This window comes from Microcaecilia unicolor, chromosome 11 (assembly GCF_901765095.1).
Source record: "Microcaecilia unicolor chromosome 11, aMicUni1.1, whole genome shotgun sequence".
In the NCBI taxonomy this organism is placed as follows: Eukaryota; Metazoa; Chordata; class Amphibia; order Gymnophiona; family Siphonopidae; genus Microcaecilia; species Microcaecilia unicolor.
Window position 1 is genome coordinate 131,200,611 of NC_044041.1, and position 12,568 is coordinate 131,213,178.

The 12,568-nt window shown below is 38.9% G+C and overlaps 1 protein-coding gene across 1 annotated transcript in view; it reads left to right on the plus strand.

Moving 5' to 3' along the window:
* The window catches only part of KAT5 (lysine acetyltransferase 5), a 319,317-nt gene that overhangs the window by 290,493 nt on the left and 16,256 nt on the right, over positions 1–12,568 (plus strand). The gene's annotated exons all lie outside the window — the stretch shown is intronic.

Genomic DNA, 12,568 nt, shown 5'->3' on the forward strand with positions numbered 1-12,568 from the left:
TCCTTGTGACCAAAACTTAAATATATCAATTTTATCTTGACCCTGATAGCTAATATGTTTTTGTAAATGGTTTAATTTAAAGTTTGGAAATTTTGAAATAAAAATAAAGAAGAATATAGTCCGACCAAGGGGCTGGTTCCCAATTCAGATCTACGAAAATATTTTTAGATTTGAGAGGAATAAGCAAGAAAGTTAAGAGTATGCAAAACAGTGAGTGAACATAAGTACACATTTAGAGAATTCAGAAATTGAATAAATTGGCGAGTACAAGCATGTTGTAAGTCATCTTTAAATGTAAATTTAGATCCCCCAACATAACTAAAGCTGTAAAAGGCTTTACATAGCAAAAACTAATCTCAAAGTACAACAAATCTGAGACAACTGCCTGGGGGCCTGTAAATTAAAATATCCAAAAACTACCAGGGACTGTTGAATCTAAACATTGGCAAGCCATTACTTCTAATCCTTAGAACATCCTTGTGTCCATTAATTGAAAAAAAAAAAATCTCTGGATAAGCACAAGTCCTCCTCTCCTTTTATCTAATCTAGGGCAATTAATGATCTTATAACCTGGAAGACAGATGTTTACATTAATGGAAAGTCTGGGTCTGTAAGCCAAATTTCTACAATAAAAGATAGACCACTTGATGATAATTTCTTATCAAATCACTAATTATAGAATTTTGTTACAAACTGATCTAACATTGAAGTAAGAGTATTGTATAGGTGTATAATCCTTTAAACCTGTATTATCAATTACAATCATTAGTAGGATAGTAATTAAATATTCAACAACTTTTTCCCTTCAGCTTTTCATTTTAGAATTATATCTATTACTGATACCTGTGGAACCTGAGGAAGAACATCCATACAGTCTATACAGTGATCTACATTTCTTGGCATACTAAAGTATTGCTTAGGTCTCCTAGCCTGATTACAAATTGCTGGAATTAAAGAATCAGTCTGTAGATCAATATCAGCTGTCCCTATCCATCCTCCAACCCACGTCCGAGACATATACACCAGACTAAAAGCCAGTACATTTTAAAATAGTTTAAATTGCTAGATTTTAATTAACAGATTAAAACTGCAATGTGCTTTATAAATCTTAAAAATCAGAAATACAGAACTAACTTATTAAACTCATGAATTGCAGCCCTATAATAGATAGTGTGGCTGCACTGGACCACACGAAGGTTATACAAAGGGGCATGTCATGCCTTTTGGCTAACACTTCATCATGACGCTTCAGAAGTTGGTGTCTTTAAGTTTGAGTGAAAAGTAACATCACCAGTGAACGCCTGATTTCTCCTGAGCTGCTATATGGTGGAACAAATTGCAGGTAAGATGAATACACAGAAATCATTCAAGTTCGGAGCACAACCGGGTAGTGGCTCAGTAGAAATGCCTCAGAATCTGGTGTCTAAATTTGGATAGAAAGTGACATCGTCAGCGAGTCCATGGCTTCTCTCAAGCTGCTAGACAGTGGAACATTTCCCCATGTAAGCCGCATTGAGCCTGCCATGAGTGGGAAAGCGCGGGGTACAAATGTAACAAAAAAAAAAAAAAAAAACAAGCTTGAGGCATCCAAGAAGAATCTTCTTTGTATTAAAGTAATGATAGCAGAGAACTTCTCATAGCCTCCTTTTAAGATGCGGATTGGATGGCGGCTGCACTTCTCCAAGATTCTACCACACTCAAAGGCAGGAGAGTAGATGAGTTTATGGCTCCTGATCTTTCATGCCCTCGTCAGTTCCTCACCACCTTGCTGACCTGGTAGTGATCCCCGTGCCCCACCAGCTAAAGTGGGCCTCTTCCGGCAGCTGGAGCAATCCTATACTCTTGAAATGTGTGCTGTTTTTTTTTTAAGGCTGCACTTGGTATACTATTTATATTTACAAAAACTTACAGTGGTCTGCCAGTGGTAATATCATTGAACAGCTAAGTAGAAATCATATCTTTTTTTTATTATTATTTAACCAGTGAATCAACAAAAAAACATATGCACCATCATTTTACCCATGGATGCATGGAGTGGAGGAGTAGGCTAGTGGTTAGAGTAGTGGACTTTGGTCCTGGGGAACTGGGTTCAATTCCCACTGCAGGCACAGGCAGCTCCTTGTGACGCTGGGCAAGTCACTTAACCCTCCATTGCCCCAGGTACAAATAAGTACCTGTATAATATGTAAGCTGCATTGAACCTGCTATGAGTGGGAAAGTGTGGGGTACAAATGTAAGAAAAAAATAAATTGTCAAATTTTGTATCCGAGTATATTACCTCAGGACTTAACAGGAATGAGGTGATGATTGATACAAATATTGGAGGGTAATTTATAGTTAGGTCTTTTTCTGCCGTCATCTACTATGTTACTTTATGTAAACCATGCTTGTATCTTACTAAGTTTACTGTAAGAATTTAATTGTACAAATCTTTTTCCACAAATAAGCATGGAAAATGCATGCACACTAGATGATGATGTGATCTAACAAATTGATCCATCATGTTGAAGCTTTTCCTCAACTCAAGAGAAGTCTTTTGGCTTCTCCAGGCCATGCATGGACCTTTCCACACTCAGCAAGGTCCCTTCTCCCTTAAATCTAATATCTCCATACTCCTCAACGGTTGCAGCTCTCCTCCTAAATATATATATATATATATTATATATAGATAAAGAGAAACATCAAGATACATTCCCCCAAAGTTATAAAATATGCTCCAATAAACCACAAAAACTTTTTCAAATACTTGACAAGATCTCACCATCTTAAAACTCAATACCCCCTATGAAGGATTCAATACCTTCTTCTGATGCATTAGCCTCAACATGGCAGAATAAAATTACCTGTCACAGGCAAAGGACTGCATCTACCTGTTCTTTCACTAGTCAATAGTGTTCATTCAAAATTCCTCTGCTCCAAGATTTATTACAGAATTTTTATTGTTTAAATGTACCTTCCTCTCCCCTTGATCCTTGGCCCCCACACTTAGTGAAACATTTTTGTTTCTTCATGCCTTTAATTTTACTCCTTATTCAACACAGCCTCCAGTTTAGAGTTGTACCCGACGTTTGGAAATGTGGTAGTAATACCATTATTTTAAAAAATCAACTTGGACTCATCTGAACCCTCAAACTACCGAGCTATCTCCAACTTACCACTGTTCTCTAAACTTCTGGAAAAAGAAGTATTAAGACAACTAACCACATTCTCTGAGAAAACCAGCCCTTCATCCTAGACAAACTGGTTTCAGGACAGTGCACATCACAAAAACTTTTTGAGCTACCTTTAATAACGAAATATGCACATCAGATCAAAAGTCAACTGTTGTCATATCATTAGATCTTTCATCGGTTTTCAGCTTGGTTAATTATGATCTCCTTTTGCATTGACTATCAGCCATGGGTCTTTTTTTTTTTTTTGCAACTGTTTTAAGGTAGTTTAAATCTTCTTACCAATTTTCTGTAAATGATAACTCTCTGCTAAATTTTTTAGTGTGTGGCGTACCCCAAAGTTCTATCCTTGCTCCATTATAATGTAATAATTTCTTCTTTAATAACTCATCTAGTCCAGTGGTTGTAGACCATATTGTAGTGGAGCTAATGCAGTTACCTCACCTCTGGTCAGAGGAGAGCACAATTTGGGAGCAAGAACTCTTAGTATAATTATGATTTGGCATTCTGGAATGTAGAACAAATATCATGTTCCCTTATGGATCCAAGCTCAAAGCCCAATTAGACTAGCAAGGTATGGACACAAGGCTCAGTTATTTTTTTTTTTACTTATTTGACAGCACATAAAATTAATATCATTGGAAAAATAATATACACGTTAAATTACATAGAGAAAAGCAATTAGTTTCTATCAGGGAGCTGAAAGTGCATGCACATCCTGTACACTAGGCCCAGTAAATGCTTAGGCCAACTATCATCCCCAGCACTACAAAAACAGTAACAACCTGGCCAAGGTGGGATCTGCCCTCTGATGAGGGCTGGCAGGAGCTGTTGTGCTGCTTTCTGTCAGGACCTGATGTAGGTGCAGCTGACTGGTGTACTGAGGGTCCATCTCGGGGAAGATGCCATGGTTTAACAAGCTGGAGATATCTCTGTCACGATAGCTCAGATCTGGGAGTTCAGTTGTCATCTGACCATGCATCAGCAGATCGTCGGATAACCTCTCCAGGTGACCTCTTATTTTCCAGGAGGCTTCTTATATCAGTTCTTGGATGAAATGTTTATCACAACAGTCTTGTTTCAGATGTTATGATTTGAAGAGTCACTCCATTGTCCATTTTGCATCATTCCAGAGGGTCAGCTTGACCAAGAAATCATTGTTTCAATAAACAATGTGCAGATGTTGTTACCAGCTGCCTAGATATGGCAGCCAAGTTGACAGGGGAATTTCCTGCAGATCTGGCTCCATGTATGTAGGCTGTAGTGCAGTTTGGCAAGGAAGTTATCATTAGCCAGTCTCTGAATTGTAGAACTGTAGGGCATATACAGATCACACCCTTTTTGGGTATAAATTGGGGAATGTGACTCAGTATGAATTATGGAAAAATATGAAACAGCAGCCCTTTAGCATTAGACAGTGCACTGTTGGAAAATAAATTATCTAGAATCCGAGTCCTCATGCCCAAGATATACTAACAAATACTGGCACAACACCCAAAATATATTATAAAACTAAATTGCTTATTTATATAGCAACAAGAACAACATGAAAGGCAAGAATAATGACAAAGATGATTTTATCATGAAATAGCTCAGAGAAAAGGTACATAAATCCCTAAGGGGGCCTTTTACTAAGGTGTGCCTAAAAGTGGCCTGTGCTGGTGTAGGCACGTGTTTTGGACATGGAGAGGTCCATTTGCTCAGCATGCCTGGAAAAAAGGCATTTTTTTGTGCCAGAAAATGGACATGCGGCAAATTAAAAGCAGCGCGCATCCATTTTTGGGCTGAGACCTTACCGCCACCAATTGACTTACAATAAGGTCTCACACGCTAACCAGGCAATAAGCAGCCAGCGCACTTAAACTACCGATTACTGCTGGGTAAACGCCACATGGTAGAAAATTTAAAATTTTCTACTGCCTGTTTTGGACGAGCATCAAAATGGAATTACCACCCAGGACACATGGTAGCCAGGTGGTACTAAACAAAAAAGCACCACGGGCCTTTAAAAATGGAACACAGTTCTTTAATGAATGAGCCTTGACAAAAGACCCGACACGGGCCGTGTTTCGGTGACTAGCACCTGCGTCAGGGGTCTACATAGAATACAAAACATAGAAATAATATATTTTTAAAAAATTTTTAAAATATGAGTAAAACCAAAGATAATATTTAGACTCATCAAGCATACATATATAAGCCTATATAAACACCTAAAGCATTTAATATTTTAACATTGCATTTAATATTTTAACATTCTCATATATTATTATAGTAATTTAAAATAAATGGATAATTAATCAAAACAAAAATGGTAACTCACCACAGTGATGACGTGGAAAACTTGGGGAATAACTCGAATATATTCCTCTACAATATATTATTCCTTACTTTTGGACAAAAAAGTTTTCATATATTAATATTATATGTTTAAAACGCTTATTTTAATTATTTAATATATTTTATAAAAAGGTCATATATAATACTGGCTATAACTAAATTTCATATTCATAAAAGCTTAAACTAACAGGTCAAAAATAATTTTTTTAAACATTTTAAAATATACAATAAATTTCAAACATTACACTGATAATATCATAAACCTTCAAAAACATTCAAATCAGCACAGAAATGAATAAATATATACATCTTCAAATATAAAAAACCAAAACTATAATATCTAGTGGCATTAATTGATCTTAATTTTAAAAAGACAACATTTTGTCACTATATGTATATGTGTACATATACACACATATACACACACACACATACATATATACACATACATTTGTCAAGGCTCATTCATTAAAGAACTGTGTTCCATTTTTAAAGGCCCGTGGTGCTGTTTTTTTTGTTTGGACTTTAGTTTGTACTTTGTTCCCTCTCTTTTGTTACAGCCAGGTGGTACTGCCAATTTGACATGCATTGGACACGTATAGGCGCTTATGTACCTTTGTAAAAGGGCCCTAAGTTAGGCTTCAGCCAGCTAACCCCAATCACATAGTAAATGTACAACCTGGACAGAGATGGCACATGATGTCCTGCAGGTGGCAGTGTTCCTCAGGTGGCAAAGCAGGGGCTGCACTTCAGATTGAATGTGAACAGCCATTTGTCTAAGATATTTTCAGGTTCCCAGGTTCAGAGCCCGCGGAGCAAACGTGAGCCCTTGGGCTGCTGACAAGGAGCGACAGCAGCAGGCAAAACCCACCAACCACACTGGGCTAGCACACCGGCACAGGCAAGGCGCCGCCCAGTGAGCCGGAACACACAGACTGGAACCCCCTGGACTGGTGCAGCAATCACAAGGCAGTTACGGGTGAGGCTAGCTTCAAAACAAGACTGGAAGGCTAAAATATCTGGACCAGATTGAAAAGTCTGGAAAGTCTAGGGCAGCCACCGGTTCTGGCCACCAGAGGGTGAGAGGAGCACAACCCAAGGGAAAAAAATATGAGCCTCTTTTATGTAGAGATTGCAGGCTGCAGCTGAGTCAGTGACATGCACTCTTGGCCTTGCTGTCAATGCATAACCATTTTGTCTCAGATGTTGTGACTTCAGGGGCCACAATATGGCTCACTGGCACCAATTTGAAGTGGCACTTCAAATATGAGGTAATTTGTTCCAGTAAACAATGTGCTTTTCTTGGGTGAGGACTAGCCTCAAAGTCTGCAATACAAGCTTGTGAATTCCCTTTGTGGTGATGTAATGTAGTTGTTATTCTTCTCGTCCACTGGTAGCCTTAGTATTGTTTGCAATGTCCTTGCAGATTGCATGCAAATCTGAAGCCTTACAAGCAACAGACCTTGGCAGTGAAAGATGAAGTTAGCTACAGTGTGTATTTTAACATCAGGTTGGTAATACTGGCATGTAGTACTGCATATAGTGCCTTTTGCTCCTATATCACCCCCCTCTCTTTTCAAGGGATTCAGCTCTAAAAAGGAGTTGAACAGTTTCAAACACTAGCTAACAAACAATAGTGTGCATTTACAATAAATGTCATTACAATGTTTCATATGTTGACGTAACAGCTAAGAATGATAAACTACATCTATGCATCTGGACTTAATAAATGAGTAGCAGAGATAATAATGCAATCAATCTTCAAACAATAGCCTAACATAGTAACAGGCATACAAACACCTAACACTTAAATATATGAATATGCAAAGAACCAAAGCATAAGTACATACTGGGAAAGACCAAAGGTCCATCGAGCCCAGCATCCTGTTTCCAACAGTGGCCAATCCAGGTCACAGATATCCGTCAAGATCCCAAAAATGTACAAAACATTTTATACTGCTTATCCCAGAAATAGTGGATTTTCCCCAAGTACATTTAATAATGGTCTATGGACTTTTCCTTTAGGAAGCCGTCCAAACCTTTTTTAAACTCCGCTAAGCTAACCGCCTTTACCACATTCTCTGGCAACGAATTCCAGAGTTTAATTACACGTTGAGTGAAGAAAGATTTTCTCTAATTCGTTTTAAATTTACTACATTGTAGCTTCATCGCATGCCCCCTAGACCTAGTATTTTTGGAAAGTGTGAACAGATGCTTCACATCTACCCGTTCAACTCCACTCATTATTTTATAGACCTCTATCATATCTCCCCTCAGCCGCCTTTTCTCCAAGCTGACGAGCCCTAGCCGCTGTAACCTTTCCTCATAGGGAAGTCGTCCCATCCCCTTTATCATTTTCGTCGCCCTTCTCTGCACCTTTTCTAATTCCACTATATCTTTTGTGAGATACGGCAACCAGAAATGAACAATATTCGAGGTGCGGTCGCACCATGGAGCGATACAAAGACATTATAACATCCTCATTTTTGTTTTCCATTCCTTTCCTAATAATACCTAACATTCTATTTGCTTTCTTAGCCACAGCAGCACACTGAGCAGAAGGTTTCAACGTATCATCAACGACGACACCTAGATCCCTTTCTTGGTCCGTGACTCCTAACGTGGAACCTTGCATGACATAGCTATAATTCGGGTTCCTCTTTCCCACATGCATCACTTTGCACTTGCTCACATTAAATGTTATCTGCCATTTAGACGCCCAGTCTCCCAGTCTCGTAAGGTCCGCTTGTAATTTTTCACAATCCTCCTGCGATTTAACGACTTTGAATAACTTTGTGTCATCAGCAAATTTAATTTCCTCACTAGTTACTACCATCTCTAGGTCATTATAAATATGTTAAAAAGCAGCGGTCCCAGCACAGAGCCCTGGGGAACCTCACTAACTACCCTTCTCCATTGAGAATACTGACCATTTAACCCTACTCTCTGTTTTCTCTCTTTTAACCAGTTTTTAATCCACAATAGAACACTACCTCCTATCCCATGACTCTCCAATGTCCTCTGGTGTCTTTCATGAGGTACTTTGTCAAACGCCTTCTGAAAATCTAGATACACAATATTAACCGGCTCACCTTTATCCACATGTTTGTTCACCCCTTCAAAGAAATGTAGTAGATTGGTGAGGCAAGATTTCCCTTCACTAAATCCATGTTGACTTTGTCTCATTAATACATGCTTTTGAATATGCTCTGTAATTTTGTTCTTAATAATAGTCTCTAATATTTTGCCCGGCACCGATGTCAGACTCACCGGTCTATAATTTCCTGGATCTCCTCTGGATCCTTTTTTTTTTTTTTTTTTAAATCGGCGTTACAGGGCAGATCCAAGATGGCCACTGACTGAGACAGACATGTTTCAGAGCTCCTCCAGATTTTACTGTTACTCTTTAATTACCTTGTAATGCCGAAGAGAAGGGGCAGAGCTGCTGCTACTGCAGCCCAGCAGCAAAGACCTTTGATATCTTCTGGCTTGATTGAATCTTATCTGCAACGAGCTCAGGTTTCAACAGCAGCGTCGGTGAGCAGTTCGCTGGAACAGCCCAGTATAGGAGACCAGGAGCTGAACCTTGAACTGGAATTTCTTTGAGCCCCGACGCAAGGGCCCCTCCTCCCCAGCCTGTGAGAAGTAGTTCTCCGGTGGCGGCGTCCTTAGCCCTGAATACCAAGTGTTACAGGGTGGAACTGGACGGGAGGCAGTGTTAGCCTTAATGGAGAACGTGGGAGATTTGTCAGCTTCTTCCCTGTTATCTCACACTGCCGGAAAAACACAGGAGGAGTTGCAAAGGACATTGGAAGGTGAGAAACATGTTTCACAGGAAGAGAGTGAGAGCATTGCATTTGCTAAACTTTTTCAGAAACCAGATGAAGTGACATTGGACAATCTATGGCAGTTGATTGCAGAAATGGGGAAGTTTTTGTGCCCCCGGATGAGGAAAATAAGAAATGAAGTTGTGATATTGGATGGGAAGGTAACAGAAATTGAGAATGAGGTGTAAATAGTTAAAGCAGATTTTGCTAAACAGGAAAAGGATGTTTTAGAGTTGAAATCACAGCAAACAACAATGCTTAAAGACTTGGTTAATTTAAGGAGAAAATCAGAAATGCTGGAAAATACTTCAAAATCTAATAATCTGCATTTTATAAATTTTCCGCAACAACTACTTATCTCCCCTCGTGAGATGCTAAAAAATTACCTCAGAGAAATTCTAGAGATAGAAGATAAAGATATGCCACCCTTTTCACAGGTTTTTTATATACCTGTGAAGGGTTTGGATCCTTTACAAAGGAATATTCAGAATGCACAACCATTGGATGTTTCTGCCCTTCTTGAAATGTCGGATTCAGAACAGATAACACCAACTACTATGTTGGCCACAGTAGCGTTACCTTCGGACAAGATCTGGATTTTAAAGAAGTTTTTTCAGAATAAAGAAAAAACCTTTCGTGGTTTGCAAACTCGTGTTTTTCCAGATCTAGCGAGGGAAACGCAAAGGCGAGGACAAAAGTTTTCACAGATGAGACAGGAGACACTTCAACTTGGCGCAACTTTTTACCTTAAATATCCTTGCAAATGTTTAATCTCCTATCAAGCCGTGAAATATGTTTATTTTGATCCTGACCAGTTGTCATCTTTTTAACATCTAAGAGAGCTCCTAGTTAAGTAAAGTTGAATAGAAACTCGTCTGTATCTCAAAATTTGATTTATAAAGTTTATTACATGTTTTCTCCTATTTAGGAATCTTGGACTCCTGTTGTGGACTTTAAATGAAGCTATAATATTTAATTTGTGTTATGAATACTATCTTTAGATTTAATTGTAATAGTGGATTTTTCTTTACAAGTTTATACTTGTTTACTATGTATAAAAACGATAAATAAAATATTTAAAAAATCGGCGTTACATTGGCCACCCTCCAATCTTCCAGTACCACACTCGAATTTTAAGGATAAATTACATATTTCTAACAATAGCTCCGCAAGCTCATTTTTCAGTTCTATCAGTACTCTGGGATGAATACCATCCGGTCCAGGAGATTTGCTACTCTTCAGTTTGTAGAACTGCCCCATTACATCCTCCAGGTTTACAGAGAATTCATTAAGTTTCTCTGACTCGGCAGCTTCGATTTCCGGAATACTGATAGAACTGAAAAATGAACTTGCGGAGTTATTGTTAGTAATATGTAATTTATCTTTAAAATCGAGCGCGGTACCAGAAGATTGGAGGGTAGCCAATGTAACACCGATTTTTAAAAAAGGTTCCAGAGGAGTTCCGGGATAGACCAGTGAGTCTGAAGTCAGTGCCGGGCAAAATGGTAGAGACTATTATTAAGAACAAAATTACAAAGCATATTCAAAAGCATGAATTAATGAGACAAAGTCAACATGGATTTAGTGAAGGGAAATCTTGCCTCACCAATCTACTACATTTCTTTGAAGGGGTGAACAAACACGTGGATAAAGGTGAGCCAGTTGATATTGTGTATCTGGATTTTCAGAAGGCGTTTGACAAAGTACCTCATGAAAGACTCCAGAGGAAATTGGAGAGTCATGGGATAGGAGGTAGTGTTCTATTGTGGATTAAAAACTGGTTAAAAGATAGAAAACAGATAGTAGGGTTAAATGGTCAGTATTCTCAATGGAGAAGGGTAGTTAGTGGGGTTTCCCCAGGGGTCTGTGCTGGGGCCACTGCTTTTTAACATATTTATAAATGACCTAGAGCTGGGAGTAACCAGTGAGGTAATTAAACTTGCTGATGACACAAAGTTATTCAAAGTCGTTAAATCGCAGGAGGATTGTGAAAAATTACAAGAGGACCTTACGAGACTGGGAGACTGGGCATCTAAATGGCAGATGACGTTTAATGTGAGCAAGTGCAAAGTGATGCATGTGGGAAAGAGGAACCCGAATTATAGCTACGTCATGCAAGGTTCCACGTTAGGAGTCACGGACCAAGAAAGGGATCTAGGTGTCGTCGTTGATGATACGTTGAAACCTTCTACTCAGTATGCTGCTGCGGCGGCTAAGAAAGCAAATAGAATGTTAGGTATTAGGAAAGGAATGGAAAACAAAAATGAGGATGTTATAATGCCTTTGTATCGCACCATGGTGCGACCGCACCTCGAATATTGTGTTTAATTCTGTTCGCCATATCTCAAAAAAGATATCGTGGAATTAGAAATGGTGCAGAGAAAGGTGGCAAAAATGATAAAGTGGATAGGACGACCTATGAGGAAAGGCTAAAGCGGCTGGGGCTCTTCAGCTTGAAGAAAAGGCGACTGAGGGGAGATATGATAGAGGTCTATAAAATAATGAGTGGAATGGAACGGGTAGATGTGAAGCGTCTGTTTACACTTTCCAAGAATACTAGGACTAGGGGGCATGCGATAAAGCTACAATGTAGTAAATTTAAAACGAATCAGAGAAAATATTTCTTCATTCAACGTGTAATTAAACTCTGGAATTCGTTGCCAGAGAATGTGGTAAAGGCAGTTAGCTTAGCAGAGTTTTAAAAAGGTTTGGACAGCTTCCTAAAGAAAAAGTCCATAGACCATTATTAAATGGACTTGGGGAGAATCCACTATTTCTGCGATTAGCAGTATAGAATGTTTTGTACTTTTTTGGGATCTTGCCAGGTATTTGTGACCTAGATTGGCCACTGTTAGAAACAGGATGCTGGGCTTGATGGACCTTTGGTCTTTCCCAGTATGGCAATACTTATGTACTTATGATGATCATTATTACCTAGGTGGGCACCCACACAGACACTGGAAACACTGCCTCCATTTGTGAGCACTAGATCCAGCATCAACCCTTCCCTTCTGGGTTCCATCACTATTTGTATGAGCAAGGCACTTTAACAGACATCCACGATCTCTCTACTTCTTTCCGATTCTGCTGACAGGATGTTCCAATCTATGTCAGGCAAGTTGAAACCTCCCAACAGTAACACCTCACCTTTTATGTTCAACAGTTTTTATTGACAACAGAATTGCAAAGCTACAATCACCAAAAAGACATATTCACAATATATCTCCTGAA